Genomic DNA, 15396 nt, shown 5'->3' on the forward strand with positions numbered 1-15396 from the left:
GCGCAGGCACTGCTGGATGCAGGAGAGAAAGCTGCTTGTTCACTTCGTGAAAGGCGCAAAGTAATTGGCTGTGGGTTCGGGTTCTGAGGTTCTTTTCCGTTACTCCCATTGGCTGCAGTTACTGCCTGTCATTTAAGTCTTGCGTGCATATGTTTTGGCGCGAGTGAATAGTTTTGGCGCGAGTTGACCAGGGAGGATCCCTGATGTGAGGTCATCCCCGCCATTTTGAGGAAAGCAATAGAGGAAGACGGATGTCTGGTATTGCTCTGTACCTGGGTGTGCGCATTATCTGTAATCCATGCTGAGGAGAGACTGCTGCATTCTGTTTCTGTACCCACATAAGCTGTGGGACTGTGAGAGTATCTTTCCAGTGACTCTGTGTGCATCGGAAGGCCGTAAGCCCATACCCACACAGAATGGCGGATGCCCGCTGGGATGGCTGGGAGGAAAAGTACACTCCGGCTGGAGTTTCTGGTGGTGCCACAGGGGAAGTGCCAGTGACTGAAATGGCCAGAGATACATCTGGCGTGGCACGTTTGGAACAAAGCCTGATAGTGGCAAGCGGTATGTCTGGCGAGGCACATTTATACAGAAGTCTGACAGTGAAGGCAGGAGGGTCATGGTTCCTTGCTGTGGGAAGTGCAATGCGGAGGTCACCAGGGAGCTGCGTGATTTTGCTGCTAAATGCCCTCGTTGCCAAATGCCCTGCTGGGTGGGACCCTTCCAAGCCATTGGGAAAAGCAAAGACTCTGAACTGAGGTCTGCCCTGATTTTTGCTCTGGAAGGACTGTCAGTGGTGATAAAGGAACTGGAATAGGGGGGAGGCCTGGTACCCCATTCTGCTCCAATGTTATTGATTGCACTGTTGATATGTTGCAATGTTTGAAATGCTTTGCTTGTTTTTCAGTGACCATTGTTACCCGGTAGTGCTCTGGAGAGACTACCAGAAGAGGATGTCATATGATACTATGGTATTCTGTGGGTAATGTGATGTGTTTGATATTGTACCCCATTGTCGGGACGAAATGGGTTTTTCCCAGGGGTGAATGTAGGGACCCATAGGGTTAAATGGTCCCTATGGCTTTAAATCCCTACAGGTTCAGTTCCCTTAGTTGCTGGGCAGAAGGGAATGTATCTAAGTGAGTTCATTAACATGTGTGCTATTGGTTAGAAGGTATGGTGACCACATCCTGCCTGACTTTGGTATAGTGTTGGGAGAGGAGTGGCACCTTCCTGTTGTTTGCTTCCACCTTAGGGACAAGTGTGACCAAAAAACCCTTATACTGGCCCCATGTTTAGCCAGTGCATGATCTAGCCAAGATGGTGGCAGCCCATTGTTCTGTTTTCCCGCCGAAAGGGTTTTAAACAAAGAAGCTCCCAGAAGTCCCCTCCAGAGGAGCTGGGCATGTCCTTCCTAGGTTAAACCCCTCCCCTAATGATGCTGCAGGGGACCCTGCCAATTGGAGCTACTAGGGTTGGGTTAAGCAGAAGCAGGGTCAGCCTCCTAACCAATCAATCCTAGGGGGTGTGGAAAAGAGGGGAGGTACCAGCAGCAGGGTAGAAAACCCAGAGGTTGTGGGTGGAGAGGGAGCTTTTTGTTGATCTGGGTGTAACCTCGCTACGGCAGGACACCCTCCCCTGAGGTTCCTTGGGATCCATCCTAGCTCAGGCAGGAAGATTCCCTCCAACTGGATTACCCTAACCCCTGTGGAAGGACTGTTTGCCCCTGGAACCAAGGTAGTGTGTTTCTGTGGAACTACCCAAAAAGGAACTTTGTTTATTCCCATTGGAACTGCCTGGGGAGGCTACCCAGGTAATTGTGACTGTCTGGGTGGGACACCTTTGTGTATTGGGGGTTGGGCTGGGAGACTCGGCCTTTGTTCCCTGGAGACTGTGCAGAGGGGGGTTGCCCTGAAGACTCCCTGTAGGAGGATTGATGTGATTGGGACTTGTGGACCTTCCATGCGTATTGCCCTTTCCCTGTTTATCTACGTTTGGTTGTAATAAACCCCTGTGAAACAACCCCTGTGGAACGTGTGGTATTTCCCTGATTGTGCTAGCGGCTCATACGTCATACGTTGTGTGACAACAAGGTGGATGTGTGCTGAGAGCCCAGGGCATGGGCCCAGGCCCAGTGAAGTCGGGGAACAGGGCCCCGTGAATGAGGCATTAGATAGAGGCAGGTGTAGCTCCCTTTATAGTACACTCTAGGAGTGTAAGGCAGTTAGGGCTGAGCTAGAATGAGCAGCATGAGCTCCTGCATAGGATTTGCAGTTTTTCTGGAGATAGTTCTCCCAGGCCACATTGCCTGTAGTGTAGGGATCCAAGTGAATAGGGAATCAGGATAGAGAATTCCCTGAGGGATCCACTACAGGGTGTGTCGCAGAGGTGAAGGGAGATTCCTGCCAGTCTGCCCGCAGGAGAGTGTGAGTCTGAATATACACTCGGTATGTGTTGCATGTACCAATGGCCTCTGAAGCTGTATTGTAAGTAAACCCTGTGGGTGTTCAATAAACACTTATCATTTTGTTATTTGCAAGAACCTCTGGCGCCCTCTGGTTTCATTTTTCTGCATAGCAGCAAGAGAGGTGTAGTTGCAAAAACACCCTCACCTTCCTCTTCCACTTAGCGAAGGCCCATTCTGGGTAAGAGAGTACAGTGTAACCCATGTTCTACTGGTACTAGTCCGGGAAAACAGCTATTGAGCTGAAATAGGTGTTACATATACGTAATTATTATTACTTTTACTTGCATTATATTTTACATTTTGGTCCCAAAGCGGAAACAAAAACTTGGGCTATATTGCAACAATATTTATTTTTGATTATTAAAAGGAGTGTAAGTCGTTTTTTACACACACCTATATTACACCTAAGTATTTGTACTTATGTTACACCTGTCAGCGGCAAGGCTTTTACTGTAAATAAGTATGATTCTATTATAGGCACATATATTGTAGTGTCACCCACTGTGACCTACAGCACTTATACTGTATTTGCCTATTTGTGTCTGTAAGTTACCCTCCCATATAGATTGTAAGCTCTACGGGGCAGGGACCTCCATCCTCTTATGCCTTTGACTCTTAACTTATTGCAACTGTATCTCGTATTTATTTATTATTTATTATTATACTTTGTATTTATCTATTATTATATTAATAACCCCCTGTTTGTATTAATGTATTCTACTGTACAGCGCTGCGTACATAAGTAGCGCTTTATAAATAAAGATATACATACATACATAGAGTAACCTAGTGCATAAACTTGAGCGCAGAAGTAGAAGTTACATCGGTCATTAACACAGCTCTCCTTACCAAGCCTTTGCCTACCCTGCCACAGACAATCTAATGTGGTGTTGTGCACAGTTTATAGATTTGCCTTTAATAATTAATTTAAAATTAATAAATTAAATGTTCTGTGCAACACCCAGGTACAGTTCTCTGACTTCAAATATTTTCCATCCAGACAGGCACTCAGACCAGCAATAAAGTTTTTGCCTATGAACTTTGTTCTTTGCAATCCAAAAAAGAATGACTTTGGCCAATGAACCCTTTACATAAAAGTTATTATTTATTATAGATATTGCCTTGTCACTGGCCTGATGTTGCGTCGAGTGCGTGTTTTCAGTCGCCTCAGTGCAGAACGTGTCCTGGGAGCGCAGAAGGCCCGTCACAGATATCTGCATAGGCGGAGGGTGACTTTTTTGTTTGGGGAGGCTAAAGATGGCCCATACACAGACTGACCTACAGCTAATGTGACACTTAGTGGATTCACTGCTGGCATAAAAAGTTAACCTCCCAACACCTCTTGCTGTTCCTACTGACTCCCAGGGATACTGTACAAAAGTGCGGGGGGGGGTGCTTTTTTTTACCCTAAAATGTTTAGGATGTAAAAGTATTCATACATGCACTTCTGTTAGGGGATCTGCAAACATTTGTGTTTGTGATCAGTTAGCTTAAAGGGGTAGTTCGCATTCAAATTCACTTTTATTTTTAATGGTTTTTCAGTTATTTAGCTTTATGTTCAGCAGCTCTCCATTTGGTATTTCAGCAGCTATCTGGTTGCTAGGGTCTTATTTACCCTAACAACCAGGTAGTGGTTTAAACAAGAGATGGGAATATGAATAGTTAAGGGGCCTACTTGGAAAAATAAGTAATACAAAATTATAATAATAATAATATTGTAGCCTCACAGAGCAATATTTTTGGCCCCCATTTGAAATCTGTATAGAGGCAGAAGAGAGGCAAATTATTCAAAAAAATTAATTAGGAAGACCAATTGCAAAGTTGCTAGGAATAGGCCATTTTATAACATACTAAAGGTTAACTTAAAAGTGAACCACCCCTTTAGATGTGTTTATGTTAGTTTTATAGCAAGAAAGGCAGTGGGTACTGACTCCGCATTATATACAGTGAGACGCAGTCCTTATTTACAAAACCAGCACATTATATACAGTGAGAAGCAGTGGGTACTGATGGCAGATATAGTGCCAGGGCCTGAATAACACTGGCACTGATACACAACATTGGCTCCACTGTAACTAACTAGAAATGAACAAAACAATGACAAAAAAAAATAGTAAGTGCAAAAAACAACAACAAATATATAAACACACAATGAGCTTTTTCAGAGGGAAAGAGTTAACTTACCCTCCATCTGTTAGGGTAGGGGATAGATTATAAATTATTATAGATGTCAGGTCAGGAAAAAAAAATTTAATGTCAGCTAGTGATTCTTTAGAACTGTATAGTACCTGTGTATAGTGCCTGTGTATAGTGCCTGTGTATAGTACCCGTGTATAGTACCTGTGGGATGAAAACTGCAGCAAAAGTTGAGAGTTGGTTCTTAGGTAAAGTTACATAGTTACATAGTTACATAGTTACATAGGGTTGAAAAAAGACCTGTGTCCATCAAGTTCAACCCATCCAAGTAAACCCAGCACACCTAACCCACACCTACCAATCTATACACTCACATACATAAACTATAAATACAACCACTAGTACTAACTGTAGATATTAGTATCACAATAGCCTTGGATATTCTGATTGATCAAGAACTCATCCAGGCCCCTCTTAAAGGCATTAACAGAATCTGCCATTACCACATCACTAGGAAGGGCATTCCACAACCTCACTGCCCTCACCGTGAAAAACCACCTACGCTGCTTCAAATGGAAGCTCCGTTCCTCTAATCTAAAGGGGTGACCTCTGGTGCGTTGATTGTTTTTATGGGAAAAAAGAACATCCCCCAACTGCCTATAATCCCCTCTAATGTACTTGTACAGAGTAATCATGTCCCCTCGCAAGCGCCTCTTTTCCAGAGAAAACAACCCCAACCTCGACAGTCTAACCTCATAGTTTAAATCTTCCATCCCCTTAACCAGTTTAGTTGCACGTCTCTGCACTCTCTCCAGCTCATTAATATCCTTCTTAAGGACAGGAGCCCAAAACTGCACTGCATACTCAAGGTGAGGCCTTACCAGGGACCTATAAAGGGGCAAAATTATGTTCTCATCCCTTGAGTCAATGCCCTTTTTTATACAAGACAGCACTTTATTTGCTTTAGTAGCCACAGAATGACACTGCCTGGAATTAGACAACTTGTTATCAACAAAAACCCCTAGATCCTTCTCCATTAAGGATGCCCCCAACACACTACCATTCAGTAGATAGTTTGCGTTTATATTATTTCTACCAAAGTGCATAACTTTGCACTTATCAACATTGAACCTCATTTTCCAGTTTGCTGCCCAGTTATCTAATTTTGTCAAATCGCTCTGCAAAGCGGCAGCATCCTGCATGGAACTTATAGTTTTGCACAATTTAGTGTCATCAGCAAAAATAGAAACAATACTGTCTATGCCCACCTCCAGGTCATTAATAAACAAGTTAAACAGCAAAGGCCCAAGGACTGACCCCTGCGGTACTCCACTAACCACACTGGTCCAATTAGAAAATGTTCCATTTACAACCACTCTTTGTACTCTATCCTTCAGCCAGTTCTCTATCCAATTACAAATATTATGTTCTAGGCCAATATTCCTTAATTTGATCATTAACCTTCTGTGAGGTACTGTATCAAACGCTTTAGCAAAGTCCAAGTAGATGACATCAACTGCCATTCCAGCATCAAGGTTCCTACTCACCTCCTCATAAAAGGCAACTAAATTAGTCTGGCAAGATCTGTTACGCATAAAACCATGCTGGCACAAACTAATAGTATTGTGAACTGCAATGTATTCAAGTACCCTATCCCTTATTACCCCTTCCAAAAGTTTTCCTACTACTGATGTCAGACTAACAGGCCTATAGTTTTCAGGCTGAGAACGGGATCCCTTTTTAAATAACGGCACCACATTAGCAATCCGCCAGTCTCTTGGCACCATGCCAGACCTCAATGAATCCTGAAAAATTAAGTGAAGAGGTTTGGCAATCACAGCGCTCAGCTCATTTAATACCCTGGGATGAATCCCATCCGGCCCTGGACCTTTGTTTACCTTTACATGTTCAAGTCTCTTTTGAATTTCCTCCCGAGTGACCCATGCGTCAGTAGCTAAATTACTAGCACTGGGCATATTACAAGGGAAGCCTTCATTATCTGGCTCCTCAGATGTATAGACAGATGAAAAATAAGAGTTCAAAATTTCAGCTTTTTCCCCGTTTTCATCAACCAACGTACCCCCCCGTGATAATAAAGTTCCCACCCCTTCTTGCTTCATTTTTTTACTATTCACATAATTAAAAAATAATTTTGGATTCTTTTTACTCCTAGCAGCAATATCCCTTTCCATCTCTATTTTAGCTTGCCTGATAGTTTTTTTGCATGCTTTATTTGCTTCCTTGTACCTGATGAAAGTTTCTGCTGTCCCAGCTAAAACTTTCATCAGGTACAAGGAAGTTACAGCTGCAGATTCTTCTTTTCAGTCTTCATTTCTGTTTCCAGTTTGCAAAATCTCCCAATCCCTGTGTGCATCTGTGCTCTGATTGGTCAATTTTACTGTCTGTCAAGAAAGCTGTGCTCTGATTGGAGAATCCACAAGAAGAAAGATCCAATCGGAGCACAGCAAAACGGGCTTGCAAGGAACAAATTTCCAGCACAGTGCAGAAACGGAGTAAGGATTTTTTTTTTGTTTTTTTAATGTGCCAAGCAGGTTTGGGGAGGCTTAGCCTCCCCTAGCCTTATGGAAAATCCGCCTATGCTGCCTACATGGTGGAGGGCCGATAATGGAAGACAGTTTTGACTACTCCCCTTTTTTTAACCACACCCACTTCAATACTTCCATACAGGCAGCATAGGGCAGACAGAGTATGGCACACAGGTATGGCAGGCAGAGTTTGGCACACAGAGGTAGGGCAGGCAGAGTATGGCATACACGGGCAGCCTAGGGCAGGCAGAGTATGGCACACACAGACAACATAGGGCAGGCAGAGTATGGCACAGACAGGCATAGGGCAGACAGAGTATGGCACACAGGTAGGACAGGCAGAGTATTGCACACACGTAGGGCAGGCAGAGTATGGCACACACAGGCAGCATAGGGCAGCCACGGGCTGAATGGACAGCACTGTCCTAGAGTATACTGATTAGCAGTGATTAGGAATGCAGTAAATGGAGCATTAGAGGTACTTTGAACCTGCTTCTATATTATAAATCAGTCATTTGGTGGCAACTTCCACCAACATTTGGGTTCACTAGCTATAGAATCCACTCCTCTTCATATAAATATCTTTCTATGGTCAGATCAGGAAACCAGGAAAAACCTTAAGAAAAAAAATGCAATAATCCAAACTTCCTTGGGGGTATAGAATTGGTTTAATACAAAATTTAAAAAGTGGCTCTCTGTCTTTACTATTTTTGGCAATATTAGGTTCCTACACAATCAGAAAACTAAATCTACACAATAACAAAGATTAATTGGCACATGTTAAGGAGACACAGGAGGGGGGCTGTTGTACTGTAGAGCTTACAATCTAAGAGATAAAATCTCTTTCACTTCCTATAAGGATTTGAAAATTCTCCTGTGTGCCTGTAAAAAATATGATGGAATGCATAAGCAGTCATTTATCTTGCTTATCTTTTACTCGGTAGTGCTAAAAAGGTAAAAACAACCCCTCCATCAATCATACAGCTGCCTAGATATACAAATGGTTATAGATCAGTTCATATTGCTAATGGATTGCAACTGATTGCATGTCTGAAGGCTGCTTCTTCTGTGCAAGTGCCTGCTTGTTAATTGAGGTGAACTCAGGAACAAAAGTAATATGGCCAAGCATGGCAGCCTCCAACCAGCTGGAGCCAATGCAGAGGAGGAGCAGTTCACTTGTGAGCAGTACTGGTGATAGAAAAGTGGTTGGGGAAAATGTGCACTTTGGGGGGTAACAATTGAATATCTATAGGGAATGTTTATAATCTATAGGGATGGCAGTAGTTTCCACTGTGCAAGCCAAGTAAGCAGGTTTGGGGTGCTATACCCTCCCATAAAGTAAGCCTTATGTAGAGCACCAGCAAAGTGTCTATGGTTGGGATTTTCAGTTAACTATGTGACAGTTCTGAGGGGAATAAAAATACTGTAACTGAAATAATTATGGTAAATTGCTGATTATAAAACACATTTTTCAAAACTAACCCAAAAGAAATATGTTTTTAATGTGTTCTTCAGAGGAGTAAAGTGTTGGTTTAGAATCAAGTTCAAAACAACCTTTCAGCTGAGAAAAAAAGTTGTGATTGCTTATAAATCTTCTACCCTACACAAGCGATATAATGTATTTTCTTTGGAAATGTTACTCAGCAGTTATGGCAACACAATCAGCTTTCAAAATCTACTACTATCTACTTTGCAGTCACTTCTCTTTTTCTCATGTTAGCTAATGTTAACCCGGCAGTGACTGTGTGACTCATGATGGCTCAGAAGGGTCATCGTGGGCAATGCACCTAAAGGGAGCACAAAGCATGTTGGGAGTGGGGGGGGGGGTCAGAATCATAAGGGTTTCTTTTACTGCTATTTATCAATAAAGCAATGTGCTGATTACATTAGATATTTGGTCTTTTTACCCCAAGATTATAGGGGTAATTTCCGACCCCTAGGGGCGTAAGGCGCTCTGCACTGAGAGTTGAATGAAATATCTAGCACTCAGCGTAGAGAGCAGCATCAACGATGTGCAAGGTACACAAAGGATGGGGGTGATGCTGAGTGCCTGTGGGTATTTGCCATTAACCCACCCAGTTGGAAAAGTGCACTTTCACTTGCAAATGACCCTACATATACAGTATCTATGAAGATTCTCATTCATCCAGGTCATGATATACAGTATCTAGTAGAATTAAGTCTAAAACAACTGGACTTTTCTGAGTTTTTCTTGAAAACGTTTCAACACTCATCCGAGTGGCTTCTTCAGTTCAAATGACTAGTGGGGAATTCCCCGGCATTTAAATCCTTGAGGGTAGTCACAGACATCCAATCACAATGGTTCCATTGAACTTATGCGGTTACAGTGAGGAACATAAGTATTTGAACACCTTGCGATTTTGCAAGTTCTCCCACTTAGAAATCATGGAGTGTATTCGTATTGCACTGCTGCACATAAGTAATTAAACACCTGGCAATCAGCCAGCCTCTAGTCCTCTCATTAATCTAAATTAATAGCACCTGTCTGAGCTCTTTAAAGACACCTGTCCACCCCACAGTCAGTCAGACTCCAAGTACTACCATGGGCAAGATCAAGGAGCTGTCAAAAGACACCAGAGACAAAATTGTGGACCTCCACAAGGCTGGAAAGGGCTACAGGGCAATTGCCAAGTGTTAGGGTAAATCCTCCGTAAGTGCTCCCTGCACCCTGTATATCGGCAAAACATCTGATATTATCTCTGCAGGTGCGCTGATCAGGGAACTTGTACAAACGATACAACCAGTATGTGTATTGCAAACAAGTTCAACTTTATTTTGTTTTGTTATTACTTATATAGTAGATAGAAAAACACATCCCATTATGCTTACGTATCATGGGTGGGTACATATGCCTTGCAATTATTAGTAGAAATACAGAAATTATTTAAGTAGCTACTGAAGCTTTATTATGATTTCTTAGCCTTGAACATTAGCTGAGATTATCAAGGTCAGAGCAACTTGGACAGAGACAGGATAGTGAAGATAATCATAACAACTAAAGTAATACATGCACAGACCTTCATGATTTAAAACAAAATTTGTGTAAGTTCAGCATTTAGCAATTTAACCCCTATCACCAAGCAGCTTGGTGAAAATAGATCAACTGTTGGAGCAATTGTTAGAAAATGGAAGAGGCTAAAGACGACGGTTTTTAAGAATGTGAATAAAGTTCGAGTTTTATCCATTTTCTGTCTGACCATGGTGCTTTGCGAGCCGTTTTCTTCAGAGAATTGCATGGAAGGTTCCCCTGCTCAAGTCATCACGTGTCCAGGCCCGTCTGAATTTGCCAATGACCATCTGGATGATCCAGAGGAGGCATGGGAGAAAGTCATGTGGTCAGATGAGACCAAAGTAGAACTTTATGGTCTAAACTTCACTCGCCGTGTTTGGAGGAAAAGTAAGGATGAGTTGCATCCCAAGAACACCATCCCCACTGTGAAGCATGGGGGTGGTAACATCATGCTTTGGGGGTGCTTTTCTGTGAAGGGGACAGGATGACTGCACTGTATTAAGGAGAGGATGAATGGGGCCATGTATTGTGAGATTTTGAGCAACAACCTCCTTCCCTCAGTCAGAGCATTGAAGCTGTGGCTGGGTCTTCCAACATGACAATGACCCAAAGCACACAGCCAGGATAACCAAGCAGTGGCTCCGTAAGAGGCATATCAAGGTTCTGGAGTGGCCTAGCCAGTCTCCAGACCTAAATCCAATAGAAAATCTTTGGAGGGAGCTGAAACTCCATGTTGCTCAGTGACAGCCCCGAAACCTGACAGATCTAGAGGAGATCTGTGTGGAGGAGTGGGCCAAAATCCCTGTTGCAGTGTGTGCAAACCTGGTCAAGAACTACAGGAAATGTTTGACCTCTGTAATTGCAAACAAAGACTTCTGTACCATATATTAACACTGATTTTCTCAGGTGTTCAAATACTTATGTGCAGCAGTGCAATACAAATACATTCTTTAAAAATCATACAATGTGATTTCCTGAATCCCCACTTGACAGTGGGAATGCACAAGTGAATTTCAGACCCCTCCATGATTTCTAAGTGGGAGAACTTAGCAGGGTGTTCAAATACTTATGTTCCTCACTGTAGGTGTTGGCTGAAACCGACAGGTGTAAGAAGGTATGATCCAGTGACAATGGTATCATGATTGTCATTGATGCAGGTATTAATCCTTCAATGGTACATGACTGGAAGTGTGAACTGGATAAGGCCTCTTCAATTTCCCTCAGAAGGGGGAGCAGTCCCTGGATCAACTTTGTACTAAGAGATATTTTCCACTACTCTGTATTTACTCACTTGCTTAATAGCTATCTAATGTATCTGCCATTATGACTTATTCAGGGAGAGAATTCCACAACTTCAAAGCTCTCACTTTAAAAAAAAAATGCTTTTTGAATATTAAAATGGAAGTTCTTTTTTTCAGTCTGAATGAATGCCTTCACGTCTGCTAGAAGGGCCTACTGGTAAAGTATTAGAGAGTTTATTATATGGTCCCTTCGTATATATTGTTATACATAATTATCATATTGAAGAGAGAGTTTTCAGCACCTGGAGAAGAACTTGGCTAGCCACAGGAGGGCAACTGAAATGAGAAACGTGGCAAATTACATTAAAGACACCCAGGGGGAGACACACTCTGCACAATTGACACTTGTCTTGTTTAATCTTTAAAATAAGAGTAATCCCACCCTCCCGCCCGCTCGGCGACACGTTGTCTTGTTTAATCTTTAAAATAAGAGTAATCCCACCTCACTCTGATGTGGTAGGAGAATTATATATTAAACTGGTAAAGGGTGACATTATGAAGTTAAAACAAAATAATCAGAATAAACCTCTATTGAACTTTAAACACAACTTAAGGTGGCCATACACGTGGCGATCCGACGATGTTTCGTGCGACCATCGGTCGCACGAAACATCGTAAGATCCGCCACACACCATTCAGGACTGAATCGGCAGGTAAGGAGGTAGAAACAATAGGATTTCTACCTCCTTCTGCCGATTCAGCTCTGAAGGGAGAATTTTGGTCAGGCGCCTTCTATGGCGCCCGATCAAAATTTTCAAACTTGTCCGATCGGCGAGTCGTCCGATATCGGCAGCTTCCTGCGATATCGGTCGACTCGCCGACATGCCATACACGCACCGATTATCGTACGAAACGAGGTTTCGTACGATAATATCGGTGCGTGTATGGCCACCTTTAAGTAGAGAGACTTTTGTCACAGTTATATTAAAAGGTATTCAAACCTGCAGATAAAGGGGAGCATAAGTGATATTAGATAAAACCTATTATATGAATGAAATCCAATCCCAGCTTTCAGATGAGATGATTTATAAAAAAACTAGATGGTAATCCACTGAAGAATATACAAAAAAAATTTAGAGGATACCAAAAGCAGCTCTGGGGAATGGTGTAATTTATAGAGATTCATATCATTTTCTTCATCTGCAACATTCCTGTGTTTAATACATTACCAAAAATTCATAAAAATTTACACCACCCCTGAGGCTGCCCATTTGTAGCTAGCAGTGACTCAGTGCTGTCTATTATCCATATATTTAGATAAATTCCTGCAACCTTTAATCCCAGGTATGAGATCAATTCTATAAAAGAGAATGCATCTGATAGGTATCTTGCAGGGTGCAAGGTCTGCGCCCCCCCAATATTAATTTCCCCTCCACACAACTGTAGCCCAATGAGACACGCGCCCTCCCGCCCGCTCAGCTACACGCGCGCCCACCCTCCAGCCCGCTCGGCGACACGCGCGTCCACCCTCCCGCCCGCTCGGCGACACGCGCGCCCACCCTCCCGCCCGCTCGGCGACACGCGCGCCCACCCACCCTCCCGCCCCCTCGGCGACACGCGCGGCCACCCTCCCGCCCCCTCGGCGACACGCGCCCACCCACCCTCCCGCCCGCTCCGCGGCACGCGCCCACCCACCCTCCCGCCCGCTCCGCGACACGCGCCCACCCACCCTCCCGCTCCGCGACACGCGCCCACCCACCCTCCCGCTCCGCGACACGCGACCACCCACCCTCCCGCGACACGCGCCCACCCACCCTCCCGCCCGCTCCGCGACACGCGCCCACCCACCCTCCCGCCCGCTCCGCAACACATGCACCCACCCTCATTCTTTTTACCTTATGGACAAAATTACATTGCTGCACAGGAGAAGGCCAGTCCTTTCAGCTCTTCCCTTAGTTCCTGAAACATAAAAGAAAGCAGAATTGTAAGAAATGGATCTATAAATCAGTATGTACAGTAAGATGTGTTTGGTGAAAGGTCTGTAATTATTGGACATTTTATATAGTTAGGCAGAGCATTATCAGTAAGGTAGGCATACTGTGCTGGACTGAGGCACTCTCCACTTCAACCGTAATACACACAAGTGCGCACTGCTACAGAACTGCCATAGTTTTGATAGCCTTTTGGTTGCTATATCGTCACAAAGGCAAATTGTATGGCAGCTCCCACCTATATGTATAAAAGAAAGCAGTGACAGAAGTTGGATGCTGTGCAGACAGCTTTCTACAAAAGAAACCAATACATTTTGTTAAATGACAACATCCTCATCCCACTCGGTGGCCTAAAGGCACAGTCAGTGACTCTCAAAATGTTAAAATTCATTTTTTGAAAAAATGTTTAGCTTTAATGCTACTGAGTGAACCCCCTAAGGAGCATCACTTTAATTTCAGAACCACTAATTTAAATTTACCCGGCCCAATAGTAAAAAATATAAATCAGGCCCTGTGTCCATAGTAAGTAGGAGTGCCTGTGAAAATACAGCTGGGCAAGATTGCACCGTGGCAGTAACCCTTAGTAAACCGTCAGTTTGCTCTGTTTAGCCAGCTGAACTATGAAAGCAAAAATGTAAATGGACACCTTTGATTACTTTCCAGCATTGATAATTGCCTCCCCGCCATAGGATATATTTAATATGGGGCAGTGAGATAGAAAAATGGCCCAAATGCAAAATAAGATTTGTTATGGGGCTAATAGCATAAGGAATGGGACATATTGCCAGTAAGTACTCAAGGGGCAACTAGGCCATAAGGCTGTATAACTGCATATACCAATTAACTAGCTAATATGGCTACCTTTCTAATTCTCGTCTTATATTGTGCCCAATTTAGAATATAATGCGCAGCCATTTTATATGTCTTTGCAGCTAAAAGCCTGTTGCTAGTGATGCGGAAATTTTTTTGGCAGGCATGGATTCACAGCAAAATTACACATTTCGGCATTGGTGAATTTTTTCACAAAACTGCCGCAAAATTTTTCTGCAGAGTGAGGAAGAAGTTGTGGTTGCTGCAAAAAAAGTTACCTCAAAAAGTTACTTCAAAAAAGTTTCGCAAATTTTTCACCTTTTCTGTGAATTTTTCTATTGGGTGTCAATACATTTTGTCTACAAAAATATATTCTGTATACAAAGAACAATCCTCATTACACAGAAAAAAATGTGTGGCCATATACACTGGTAACAAATGTACAAAAGAAATATTTGTTTTGTACATTCTGTTATAACAAGCATTCTATCTCACAAATGTATAACATCCATAAAGCAGAACCAGTTTTTTTACAGAATGAATTATGTAAAACTAAACTGACTAGCAATATTCCAAGCTAGATGGAATGTCTTACAGATGGATGAAAAAAATAATGCTGTACTGATTCTGTGGCACAAAACTGATCTAATGATATTTGTATGGATTGTGCAGCTAAAATAAATTTTAAAGTAAAGCATTCAAAACATAAACATGATACATTGAGGTAAGTCATCTGTTCCTATCTTTATAATAGGCCTAATATCCCCTCATTATGATTGCCCCCCCCCGTAATTTTTTTTTTTAGAAAGATTCTTGCTCAAGCTTAGGGAGTGGGAGTAGGACCAAATTGGTGACATGGAGGGGGTGAGACAACAATGTAGGGGGAGGAATGGTAATGCAGAGGGAGTTGGATCAGTGACAAAGGTGGGCAGGCTGGAGGCTGAACAACAAAAACCTTGTATGTATGGGCAATAACAACCTGGCTTGATTAGGAATTTTGGCCAGGTTGAGGGTAGGCCGGAGGTAGAATGACAGGTAGACTGGTAAACACTTTATAGACAAATTAAAACAGTGGGAAGACCAGTAAATTGACTCCAGTTAAAACCTGTATATTATTGGATAATGAATATGCTTGTTTCTTATTGTTTTGTTTCACAGAATGGATATTTTATCA

General features: G+C 42.9%; 1 long non-coding RNA gene across 1 annotated transcript in view; it reads right to left on the reverse strand.

Moving 5' to 3' along the window:
• The window catches only part of LOC101730980, a 34055-nt gene extending 18723 nt beyond the window's left edge, over positions 1–15332 (reverse strand). The window contains exon 1 of the long non-coding RNA XR_209023.4: positions 13317–15332. This is a non-coding gene — a long non-coding RNA (uncharacterized LOC101730980). The remainder of the gene's footprint in view (positions 1–13316) is intronic.
• Between the last annotated feature and the right edge of the window lie 64 nt (positions 15333–15396).

This window comes from Xenopus tropicalis, chromosome 9, assembly GCF_000004195.4.
Source record: "Xenopus tropicalis strain Nigerian chromosome 9, UCB_Xtro_10.0, whole genome shotgun sequence".
Classification (NCBI taxonomy): Eukaryota; Metazoa; Chordata; class Amphibia; order Anura; family Pipidae; genus Xenopus; species Xenopus tropicalis.